This window comes from Lissotriton helveticus, chromosome 9 (genome assembly GCF_964261635.1).
Source record: "Lissotriton helveticus chromosome 9, aLisHel1.1, whole genome shotgun sequence".
Lineage (NCBI taxonomy): Eukaryota > Metazoa > Chordata > Amphibia > Caudata > Salamandridae > Lissotriton > Lissotriton helveticus.
In genome coordinates this window covers 1,281,218,669-1,281,231,505 of record NC_136070.1, presented here as the reverse complement: position 1 = coordinate 1,281,231,505, position 12,837 = coordinate 1,281,218,669, and positions in this window count along the sequence as shown.

The following is a 12,837-nucleotide window of genomic DNA, read 5'->3' as shown; positions in this document are numbered from 1 at the left end:
CGTATTAACTACTTACTCAAACTAGTGTGCGGCTCGTTGGGGGCTGTTGAGGGGTCAAAGGCGCTCTTTAAATGCTACATACACCACCCTATCGTCATATCATCCGTTAAATGGAATATTATCCATATATGAATAAAGTCATTGATCATGTCTGCATATCAATGACCCCATGACCCCCCCACTGGACACTAAACGAGAGGCCCGCGAGCGGTGGGAAGGCCTCTTCCCGCCAGCAGCGTGTGAACATCTGGAACACAGAAATGTGGACTGCAGAAACCCTGATTTAGAGGGCAGAAAATAGCCAATGTCATGAGGCACACTGGGAAAAATGTAAACATTCAAACAAATCCCACCATTGAGGACCAGTACATGTGAAACTGTAGGCAACGGAATAGACAAAAAAAGAAACAACATTAAATCTTGACCACAAAAATAAAGAAAAAAGAAACATGGAAACAGGAAATGAGTGGCTCTGGGAATTTTTAACTAGAACTGGAACAATATTTGACTCTGCCTTTTGTATTTGCTCTCTCATCTTGAGTGTTTTTTTTACGGCTATATATTTCGAAACTCTACATTTCAACATGTGATTGTAAGATGCATAGAACGCCTGGGCTTGTGCGCATTGTCCAGTGGCGGCTGGTCCATAGGAAAATCAGGACTTTACCTTTAGGGCAGCGGGCTTGAAGTCCTAAATATTCACCTGTCAGGTGTGATGCTTGGTTGACATGTGACTGGCTGTGCCCCAGCCCCACTGTCACTTCTGAAGCAATGATACCACCTGTTTGTGTCCTTTTCCACCGGTAGGACTGAATGGCCTTCGTTTCCTGCACCCCCCGGACTGATGCGGCATACGTCTTATACCTGAGCTTCGTAGCCCCTGTATTAGGCCAGAGTCCCAGTGCCCAACAGTGGCAGCCGGCATGACTCACAGGTGGCTGGGCAGTCGTGGGGGGTGGTTATGGGGCATAATAGAAGACGCGGGGTCGCGCAATGGGTGGGAGAAAAATGATGCACTTACCATGCCGCTGGGTCCCGCGTCTCTGCTCTTTGCTCCTGCTATCCTCATGGGACAGGACCCAGGAAGAGCAGCCAGGCTCCCCTGACCAGGGCCGGACTGGCCATAGCGGGCACCGGGCAATCCCCCGGTGGGCCGCACGGGTGGGGGACGGTTTTGGCCCCTGGGGGCCGTTTTTGTTACAGGGCCGTTTTTGCAGCATAATCGGCCCTGGCCGAAACCCGGCCCCAGCAAAGAGCTTGACGGTACCTCCAACTCACCCCCCAAGTAGGGAGGGGGGTGTGCCAGCCGAGACCTTTGCCAGGGCCGGTTGTGGTTCTGAGTCCGGCCCTGCCCCTGACCAATCACAACGTGCAATGTGATTGGTAAGCACGCAGGCTTCCCTGACCAATCATGTTGTGATTTGGTTTGAGCATCCTGCTGGGACGCTCAACAAGGGAATGGGGGCCTGGGCTTGTTCTCCATGCGGGCTGTAATGCAGCCTGCATGGAGACGGGGAAAGTGTGCATGACTGGTTTGGCGGCCTGAGAGGGCCGAACAAACAGTCATTGCGCACTCAGGAGTGGGTAGACCTCTCCTCCGCCACTGGTAGCCAACCACCCAACGCTCTCCAGCAGGCCCCTGACCCTGCACCAACCCACCCAACGCTCTCCAGCAGGCCCCTGACCCTGCACCCACCCACCCAACACTCTCCACCAGGACCCTGACCCTGCACCCACCCACCCAACGCTCTCCACCAGGCCCCCCCCCCTGCACCCACCCAACACTCTCCACCAGGCCACTGACCCTCCACCCACCCACCCAACGCTCTCCACTAATCCCCTTACCCTGCACCCACCCATCCAACACTCTCCACCAGGCCCCTGACCCTCTACCCACCCAACGCTCTCCACCAGGCCACTGACCCTGCACCCACCCAACGCTCTCCACCAAGCCCCATCGAGGCAGTAAGCACAGCCAGCCCCATGAATATTCAGTGACCTGTCCCGATCTACTTGCGAGGCGGAACAAACCTAGAATATGCTTTATTCTTCAGCAGCCGGTTACTAATCGAAGACACCCCTAGACGCACCAGATGTTACCAGCTCAGCCCTTCAAGTGAGAACGTCCAGCTCAGACTCTCAGGGCCAGATTCACAGACCTAACTTAAGACAAAATCATAAACTTACTACCATTTTGGTATTCACAGAAGGCACTTACTTGTTTCGGTATTCACAGAAGTTAGGAGTCCTAACTTTAGGACTCCTAAATGCCTTCTGTGAATACCGAAAGTGTTAAAGTTAGGATTTTTCTCAGTTTAGGAGTAGTAAAGTTGGGACTCCTAACTTTAGGACTCCTAAATGTCTTCTGTGAAAACCGAAAGTGTTAAAATTTGGATTTTTTTCAGTTTAGGATTAGTAAAGTTGGGAGCCCTAACTTTAGGACTCCTAAATGCCTTCTGTGAATACTGAAAGTGTTAAAGTTAGGATTTTTCTCAGTTTAGGAGTAGTAAAGTTGGGAGTCCTAAACTGAGAAAAATCCTCACTTTAAGACTTTCGGTATTCACAGAAGGCATTTAGGAGTCCTAAAGTTAGGACTCCTAACTTCTGTGAATACCGAAATGAGTAAGTGCCTTCTGTGGATACCGAAATGAGTAAGTGCCGTCTGTGAATACCAAAATGGTAGTAAGTTTAGGATTTTGTCTTAAGTTAGTTCTGTGTATCGGGCCCCAGGACCCCTGCAAGGCACGAGCACCCATAATTCGTTCAATCTCTGCATCCCCCAAGAAGATGGCTGCAGCCTCACGTGCTCTCAGACTCACAGGACAGTCGAGCCTCTGCTCAGCACTGCTTTAATCTCACTCACATCTGGGCACCCCATGCTAGAGAGCGAACATCTGGGCTGAAGACAGAGGTAACCTGTCCAAGAGCACACAGGGTGTCACTGGCACGCCTAGAAACAAAACAGGGAATTCTGCTGACTTGCAAACCTCTGCCCCCCCCCCAGCAGCATGAATCCCCACAGCAGCAGGACGTGTAACCCGAGGTGTGCTTCACCCCAGCAGAGGCCTGTGCTACCCTCAATGCAGGCCCAGCTGCGAACAAAGCAATGTGTTCCTCGTCAGCAAACAGCACAAAAACAACTTCTCGTGCTATTTGGAAGGGTGGAAACATGTGGTTCTTGTTGAGGGGAAAGTGAGAGACTTTTATATTTGTATCTGATCTGGAGTTGACTAGAATATTCTCCCTCTGCACTGAGGAGGTGGGGACAGCCTGAAGAGGGGGGAAACTTCTAGGGCCCGATTCACAGAACTAACTTAAGACAAAATCCTAAACTTACTACTTTCGGTATTCACAGAAGTTAGGATTTTGTCTTAAGTCTGTCTTAAAACAGACTTAAGACAGACTTATGTTAGGATTTTGTCTTAAGTCTGTCTTAAGTCTGTCTTAAGACAAACTTAAGACAAAATCCTAACTTCTGTGAATACCAAAAGTAGTAAGTTTAGGATTTTGTCTTAAGTTTGTTCTGTGAATCGGGCCCCTAGATTCTAACTGGTACAATTGAACAGAAACATTTGTGTTGTGTTGTGTTATTTTCTGTTAAGGTATGTTATGCTACGTTACGTCATGCTATGTTATGTTAGGCTATGCTGTGCTGTAGTATGTTAAGTTATGCTGTGCTGTGCTGTAAGGTGTTGTGTTATGTTATATGTGTTGTTATGTGCTGCGTTTTTTTTGTTGTTAAGTGTTGTTATGTTATGTTAAGTTATGATATGCAATGATATGTTCTGTTACACCTACCGACCATGCGGGTCACCTCGTCATCATCCTTGAGTCCTCACTTTCAATGAACCCCAAATCAACGCCGTCTCATCCTCCTGCTTCAACACATCTTTAAGTGGATCCCCACCGAGTTACAGGCACTCATCAGCAGCAAACTCGACTATCGCAATGCACTCTACACCGGCACCACCCAGAATCTCCAAAAGAAATTGCAAAGAATCCAGAACGCCACCGCAAGACTGATCCTGGACATCCCCTGCCGCAGGCGCATCGCCGGTCAGCTGAGAAACATCCACTGGCTCCCAGTCAATCACCTTCAAGCTCCTCACGCATGCCTGCAAGGCCCTCCACAACATTGGACCGGCATACCTCAACCATGCCTCTCCTTCTATGCTCCCACCAGACACCTCCGCTACGCCAACCAGGCACTGGCCACTATCCCAGGGATCTGCAAGACCACGGTCGGAGGAAGATCCTTCTCATGACTTTACACAAAGATCGGAACTCTCTTCTTCTACATCTCAGGCAATCACCCTCACCGCCTCAATTCAGGAAGGACCTCAAGGCCTGGCTCTTCGACTGAACCGCAGAGCGCCCCCCCCCCTGCCCCCACCAGCGCTTTGAGACCCTAATTGGTGATTATTAAAAAGAAGGGAGGTCTCCTCACGTTTCTGTTTCAGGGACAAGGAGTAATGACTAAAAAGATTGAAAACCCTACTATTACCACACAATGGTTTGTTGTGAATATACCACCATATCTCAAGAGAACCTTACAATTGTAAACCACATTTAATATTCAACATGATTAAACAAACAGAAAAAAATGTTATGCATTTTTTATCTTTTATTTCATATTATACAGTTTTTTACTAAACAATAGCAGTGCCTAACACAAAAGAATTTACGTGTACATATATATCATTCATAGTGCAATACAATTGGTTAAAAAAAAAACAGTTAAAAACAGAATGTCTAAAAAGAGTTAATTAAAAACAAGTTGTAGACGCAGCGTTTCGGTTTTTTACAATGACACCTTCATCAGGACAGGGTTCTTTTGAGTTAAAGCCTATCATCTGGCTTTCAACTATGGTCCTCAATTTTCAATTCACGAGGTTTTATCATTCAATTTTCAAGATGATTTTTATTTATTTGGATCAGCATACTAAATCACAGGAGCCTCTCTTTTTTTTGTGGGATATATCCTCTGTGATAGAGGGCAAGGGAGCCACCGTAATATGGAATTCGGTCTATACTTTCTCTATGACCAGTGCCTTAACAGCAGGGATTAGTCTTACAAGGCTGCACGTGACTGGATTATCGACGTGTCCCTCAGTTGTTCTTATGATCGGTTTTCTTCAATTTACCGTCTCTTTGTCCTGGAATTCGGCCTCCCTGCTCCGCTTGCCCTTCGGATATTCAGCTTCTCGGTGGTATATTCACAACAAACCATTACCTAATTGGTGATTAGCCGCTCTCTTTAAGACTCCTCATTGATTTATTGATTGATGCTATGCTAGTGATCATTCACATGGGAAGTCAAGCAGGAGGGTTGTCATCACAGAGACCTTCCTCTGATCCTCACCTGCCTTCCTAGCTCCCTCCTCCTCTTCCCCTGTATCGAAATAAGCTCCCCATGTTCACACACAGGCTGGTCAGGCGTGACCAGTATCAGGATGGTTTTCACCAGAGACTAAATTCACTTATTGTGGCCATAAGATTTGGGAGACCTTTTCTCAAGGTAATTCTTCTGTCTGACTTTCCAAGTGAGGTCCGTGCTATTTACACTCATGGAGGACTTAAATATACTAATTGCACCCCTCCCCACCCTTCTCTACTGTATTCATACCCCTGGGGCATTTAAATTACACCACTCTTATAAACGACAAACATTCACGACCCACCAAGCCTGCAGCTTGAGACCCATTATCAGCCACCACTCCTCAGTAAATCCATGGAAGGGGCGGTGGCCATTCACCTCCTCGAGGACCCCAACCCACAAGACATACATGTCTGAAGTCATCCTGGATCCCACCCATGACATGGGACAGAGGTGGGACTGCACCTCAAGGACCCCAACCCAACCCACATGACATACATGTCTGAAGTCAGCCTGGATCCCACCCATGATGTGGGACAGAGGTGGGACTGCACCTCTAGGACCTCAATGTGGTGTTGGGTTCAAATCAGGCCTACATACTCTGCTAGATTCTCGTACACCTGAGTATAGAAGTTGGCACGGACACTGGAAAATGCAAAAGACAAGTTTATTAAGACCCCATGGGGTGGTGGTACATTCCTACAACACCCTTCGGCAATGTAAGAAGTAGCACACCGAACATCGGTGCGCGACCTCTTTTATACAGTTTAATGGCAATAAAAGGGTAGGCGGTTACAAGTTATACATTTTAGGTACATATAAGGTCATTTTTGGAACACAGCCAGCATGTGGGAGGAGTTCAGTAGCACTGGTCAGTTAGTGCTAACATTCCTAAAGAATGACCAGTTGATGCATAGTGCGCATGTGCGCTTGACCAGTACTAAAAATAGCCTGTTGCCGAGCAGAATAGATGACCATGGGTATTGAGGAAGGACGAAAGGGCACACTGACCACGAGGCAGCGTGTTCATAGAAATGGAAGCCAGAAGGAATCAAAATGGCCCCCGTTCGTTTTGGTCAAGTTAACGAAAAAGACCGTGTAGCTGTGCTAAACGCTAACTCAGGAGCTGCCAAAACACGACAGACGGCCCTTTTAGCATTTAGCAAAAGCTACCTCATAATGAACGTAATCAGAATTCTCGTCATCAATGTTGATAGCCATTATTTTCAGTACTTCATCATTGATCAGTTTTTCTTGCTTAATAATAGCTCGTTTGGACGGAATACAGGCTGTGATACATACAGAACATAATGTTGGGCCACATTGAATACATAGACAAAGGGAAAATAGTACTCCAATAAAAATACATAGAATGGTTAATAATTTCCAACCCCAAGTACTGAATAGGGTCCAGAACCAACCAGAAAAGGTCCATGTTCCATTTTCTGGGTGGATCTCAGCAGCTATCCTATGTAGTTTCGTAATCGAATCATACACGGAAGGTGAGTTATCTGGCACATACACACAGCAACTACTTCCGATAATGCGGCAGGCTCCGCCCCTATCAGCTAGTATCACGTCTAGAACCATTCGGTTCTGGAACGCCACAATTCTGGTAATTTGCAATTCTTCAGTAATATTCCCTAAAGCAGAGGCAGTTTCATTAGCGACAGCTTCCACCACACGTGTAAGCCGCCTTATCTTCCTGCTATTCAGTGCAGCTCCTACAAATGAAAATAAACATAAAATTGAAATCTACATATTGCTGTAAAGTGGTATCAGTTTGGTCTATTTCATCAAGGTCTAATGTTCGTTTAACTCTGTTTAGTACGAAATCATGATACAGAACGTAATCGTTGTGATACATAGGAGGAGCAATAAATACAGGTGGTAATACAAAAGCTATGTAACATGATCCTAACCATCCCAATGGCAGACGATGGTATCCCTTATTTCCACAAATGAAATATGTGTTACGTGAAGCCACGAATGCAATTCCATTTGGCGTATCAAAAGTAAGTGTAATATTACATTCGCTGGGGCCTACAGGGATTGTACCTTTATTTCTAATACACAGATCTGCTTTTGTATCAATAACTGTTATCACATGTAAGCTCGTTACATTTATAAGTCTTTGATTCGTATAGATACGAGGTGCAGAAACATTGTCCGGACGATACTCTTCCCATTCAAATTTAGTTCCTTCAGCTTGTGGATAACCATCTTTGTCATTATAGCATATCTTGTTCAATCGAAAAAGTAGTCCACCCTTCGTTGGCCATCGTAAGGTAAAAAGAAGAGCGTACCAAGCACTGCAAGAACCATTATGAGAAAACGGGAGAGGAATGAGCGGAGTTCCTCCCCTCTTCTGATGTCCGGGCAACATTCCACATACCCAACAATTGGACGTATTGGTCATGTTGTGAGTATGATGCAAGATCTGAATAAAACTGTTATTCAAATAAGTCTGTCTATGTCTCTCTTCATGATAAGGCAAAGTAAAATGAAAATGTTCAGATGGGCTTGGAGTGGTGGGCAGTAGGTGTTCACGTGCAGGAAACAATTGTTCTATAGTCCAAGCTACTACTGCGATCACCACTATGGTCAAGACAAACAAAACAGCACCAAGAATTCTCCCCTTTCGTGTCGAAGGAGATGCCATAGTTCGCAAAACAATAATCTTCAAGAGCAACACTAAACGAGAAAATAAAAATGATGGTTCTGGACCGAGGCTGCCGTTGATTTGTTCTCCGAGATTCAAGACGGGTGTCGCTACACTGGGCAGAACTGATCCCCCCCCCTTGATATTCCCGGCTTCTGTTTCACAAACCTCAGAGCGGTTACCAACCAGTTTCAAAAATGCAAAAAGAAAATTTATTTCCTGGGACGTAGATTGTACTTCAATTCATCAGAAACAGTGTGGTCCGGGAAGGCTCCCTCCAATTCATCAGACGTGACAGCTGGGCTCTTTTCTGCATCCAAAATCTTTCTGTAGTCGGACAGCACCACAGGGCTCACCAGATCCGGAGAGACACGTCGGCAGTGCGTTGAATGTATCCACCGCTTCTTATTCGTGACTCGCACAGCCGTCCGCGTTGCCAGCAGCACCTGCTCAGGGCCATGCCATCTCGGTTCCAAACTGCTGGATCGCTCAAACACGCGGATCATCACGTGGTCCCCAGGATGAAGATCGTGAGCCTCACCAGTGGAGTTATCAGGGAGCGCTTCTCGAACCTGTTGATGAATAGAAAGCAAATCATTTGTTAATCGTGCCAAATAATCGTTCATCATTATACAAGGCACATCATGTATCAAACGAGGTTTAGGAACTCCCCAAATATTCATCGGCCTTCCAAACACCACTTCATAGGGTGTGAGACCAGATCAAGAATGTGGCACTGATCGAATAGACAGCAATGCCAAAGGCAAAGCGTCTGGCCATTTCAGAGATGTGGATGCCACAATCTTTGCTAGCTTCAGCTTCAGAGTTGCATTGTACCTTTCTACCAAACCTGCTGATTGAGGATGAAAGACAGCGTGGAATCGTTGCTTGATTCCCAATCCTTTCAGGACGTACTCCACTACTTTCCCAATAAAATGAGGACCGTTATCATTCCACATAAACTTACAAACACCATAGCGCGGGAAGTACTCTTTGAGTAACACCTTAGCTGTTGTCAATGCTGTATTGTCTTTCGTAGGGTAAGCCTCAATCCATTTGCTGAAGGCACACACCACCACTAAGACATACTTGAGGTTATTACAGCGTTCCAGCTGGATGTAGTCCATTTGCAGTACTTCGAATGGTGCAGTAGGTGGAACAAACCCTCCTTTAGGAGTATGAGTCCCTTGTCCAGGATTGTGCTGTAAACATATCAGACAGGTCTGCACTACTCTCTTAGCCGTACTAGCAATTTCAGGATTCTCCCAAACTCGTGTAAGCAATTTAGTAATTGCGAGAGCTCCAATATGTGCCAGCCCATGTGTCATTTGCACCATTGCTTGTAAATAGGCCATGGGTAGTTTCCATCTTTCCATATCTTTACTGCGCCAGCAACCCTCATCATCCAATACTCCTTCAGTGGCCCATTTCATAAGTTCTGCCTCAGATGCAGACTTCTGTATATCTAATATTTCTTCTCTAGCATTATGCCACCGCTCGGCTTGTGATTTTACCACGTACATGGGGGAATTATTTTGTAGCATAGCGGTCTCTCTCGCAATGCGATCTGCGAAAGCATTGCCTTGTCCGATTTTGTCCGTCACCTTTTTGTGTGCACTGCATTTGACTATTGCTACTTTCTTTGGGCATAATAGTGCATTCAAGAGATCGCGTACCAATTCTCCATGCATGATGTGTACTCCGTGTGAAGTCAAGAATCCTCGTTCCTTCCAGAGTAGGCCAAAATCATGCACTACTCCAAAAGCGTAACGACTATCCGTGTAAATGTTCACACATAGTCCAGCACTTAACTCACATGCTTTCGTTAAGGCTATCAATTCAGCTGCTTGAGCCGATTTCTGGGGTGTTCGTGCTGCTTCTACCACTGTCTTAAGTGTCGTGATCGCATAAGCTGCGGAAGTCGTACCATCTGGTAACCTCACACACGATCCATCAACCCACAGTTCCCCATCTACATCTGGAAATGGTGTATCCTGTAAGTCGATACGACCCTTTGTCTGTTCCTCAGTCAGAAAAACACAGTCATGTTGTTCTTCCTTTTGGGTCTCAGCAACAGGATCCGGCAGTAAAGTAGCAGGGTTCAGTGTCGCACATCGTTTTAGTGTGATGTGCGGCGCCAACAACGTTAGCTCATATCCTGTCAGGCGGGCACTGGTTAGATGCTGTGTTTTCGTTTGATTCAACAACGCATCTACCGCATGGGGAACTAACACCAACAATTTGTGTGACAAAACTATTCCCTCACTTTGTCGTATCGCTACTGCTGTTGCTGCAACTGCTCGAAAACATCCAGGCAATCCTCGAGCCACAGGGTCGAGTTCCGCCGAGAAGTATGCACAAGGCCTCTGTTTGTCTCCGTGTGTCTGCACTAAGACTGACAATGCGCACCCATCCTTCTCGTGTACATACAATGTAAAGATCTTTGTGTAATCAGGTGTACCTAACACTGGTGCAGAACAAAGAGCTTGTCTCAATTGTTCAAAAGCATTCTGACATTCATCCGTCCATTCAATAGGAATCGGTATATCTTTGGACAACAATGTCAGCAAAGGTTTAACAATGTGTGAAAACCCCAATATCCATTGTCTACAAAAAGACGTCAAACCTATAAAGGCACGAACATCTTTCTGAGTGCGGGGGACTGGTGTGTCTAAAACTGCTTGAATTCGATCTGGTGTCAATGCACGGCCCTCCTTAGACAAAAGATGACCGAGGTAGGTCACCTTGGGTCTACAATATTGCAGCTTTTTCTTTGAAACCTTATGATTATTTTTGGCTAGGAAGGAAAGCAAGGAAAAGGTACTTTTCTCACATTGTTCTTGCGTGTCTGCTGCAAGTAAGATGTCATCTACATACTGAATAAGAGCCACTCCATCTTGCAATTCAAAGGAATCAAGCTGTCGTTTTAATGCCTGACTATAAATGCTAGGACTTTCAGTATAGCCTTGAGGAACTCGACAAAATCTGTACGATTTATTATTCAATGTAAAGCCGAAGAGATATCGACTATCAGGATGTATAGGAATCGAGAAGAAGGCATTCTTCAAATCGATGACTGTAAAAGTAGTTGCCGTCGGTGGAACCAACGTAAGCAACGTGGTGATGTCAGACACCACCGGGTACTGAGGCACTACTATCTTGTTGATCTCCCTCAAATCAATAATAAAACGGTAAACCTTAGCATCTGTATCTCTTTTAAGGATCGGTAAAATTGGGCTGTTGCAAACATTGTAGGGAACTTCCTCAACTACTCCTGCCAAAATCAAATCATTCACAATGTGTATCAAAGCAATTTCACCTTCTCTCGAAATTTTATATTGTGGGACACGTGGCAGAGATACTCCCTCCTTTACAGTAATACGTACTGGAGGAATTTTCATTTGCCCTACATCAGTGTCAGAAGTGGCCCACAATGTTTTTGGTAGGGAGGCTAATACTTCAGATTCATGGAGAAGACACACTCGCTCAATTTCTGGATAATTTTCATTCAGCACAACTCGTACTCCTTCTGGGGCACAGCGAATAGTAGCTCGAAAATGTTTTAACATATCGAGTCCCATAATATTATCTGGTGTATTTGGGGACAGCAAAAAGGGACAAGGGGCAGCAAATTTATCAACATAAAATGCAACGGGTTGAGACAGTGGGCTAGAAGTAGGTGTTCCATCGAACCCTATAGCTGTAATTACCTCGCCAGACAGGGGAGCCCTTGGAACCAAGTGTTTGGACAAAGCGCTACGAGTAGCTCCTGTATCGACCAGAAATTGATCAGTGGAACCCAAAACATGTGCTTCTATATATGGACCCCTTTGATCAACTGGTACCTCAACCGATTCCACACCCCATCCTACGCAATCCTATGCATAGCGCTCATCGCGTAGCTCAGCAGAGCCGCTCTCATTTATCTGATATTGATTGCGATTATCAAATGTATTATAATCTGTCTGACCACGACCCCTTGCTCCATATCCTCCACGATCATTTGCTCCATAACCTCCGCGATCATTTGTTCCATAACCTCCGCGATCATTTGTTCCATAACCTCGTGGCCCTCCATAATTATTCCTGAACCTTCCACTTCCTCGTCCCCTCAAATTACACTGTTCTCGAAACACCGGACAGTCTGCAATCCAATGCCCAAACTGTTTGCAGTATGCACACTGATTCACAGAAATATCAGAACGAGGGGGAGGAGCATTATTATACGATCCTCGTCCCCCTCTATTGTTCCCCCTCGTAGCCTGAACCTGAGCCAACATTACCTTCGTCTTCAAATCCTTCGCTTTCTTCTCACTACTTTCCTTTGCCTCCAATTCCTGTCGTTCATAATATTGAGCCATAGTCAATAATGAAGCAGGGGTTGCTGTGGTCCACGAACTTTCACTCGCTTTTAATCGTTTTGCAATCCCCGGTAGGAGATTAGCCATGTACTTATCAACGAATAAATGCCTGCCTGTATCTTCTGTTAATGATTGTCCACTGTAATCATGGAACGCTTCCTCAAAGCGAGAAAAGAAATCGGAAACCGATTCATCCGTTTTCTGCTTACAAGAGGCTAATATAGTCCAATCAATCTTTTTAGCGGGAGCAAGAGACTTCAATTTTGTTAGTATTGCCCCTGGAAGATCTAATATTAATTGACAAGGCTTACATGCTGGTTCCCTATCCAAATCAGCTTGAGCAAGATCTTTCCAAGAGGCCCCGAGAATCGTGTGGTCATCAAACTTACGAATCGCTCTCCACATATCAGGGGGCAATATTAACCCAAAAAACAGAT